Genomic DNA, 523 nt, shown 5'->3' on the forward strand with positions numbered 1-523 from the left:
GATTTAAACATTTTGACTTTTAGAAAAAAAAACTTTCGATGCTTGCATAGTTGACTATAAATCCTTTTAATCTGAAAAATCTGAATGTACAGAAAGGAACCCCCAGAACTCTTGTATCTTGAGAGCCTGGCAGAAGCACACTTCCTTTTGGCCAGAGGGGGGTGTTTTTTAGATTGGAAGGAAGACTTGTCACAGGGAGAAATTGCTGAACTGTTTCTTCAGTAGGATAAAAGAGAAACCTTTGTGCAGGACACTTTTTTAGACAAAGCCATTGGGGGGGGGCTGCATGCCCATCCCAGGGGAGCCCATTTTCTCTGGGCTCTGGGCTGAACAGCAAAGGGGCAGAAGAGGCTCCCCTTTCCGTGGGCTTCCTGCTTGGCTCTGGGGTGGGCTCCACCAAGAAGTAGAATTGGTGGTGGATGATAAATTTGTCTACAGTGACCTTTCCTCTCTCTCCCTCCCTCTCTCCAGGCAGTGCTTGACCCATCAACCCTCCCGAGGGTGAAATGGATAGTACACCAGA

This window comes from Crotalus tigris, unplaced genomic scaffold (genome assembly GCF_016545835.1).
Source record: "Crotalus tigris isolate CLP2741 ecotype Arizona unplaced genomic scaffold, ASM1654583v1 scf7180000018654.113956, whole genome shotgun sequence".
Classification (NCBI taxonomy): Eukaryota; Metazoa; Chordata; class Lepidosauria; order Squamata; family Viperidae; genus Crotalus; species Crotalus tigris.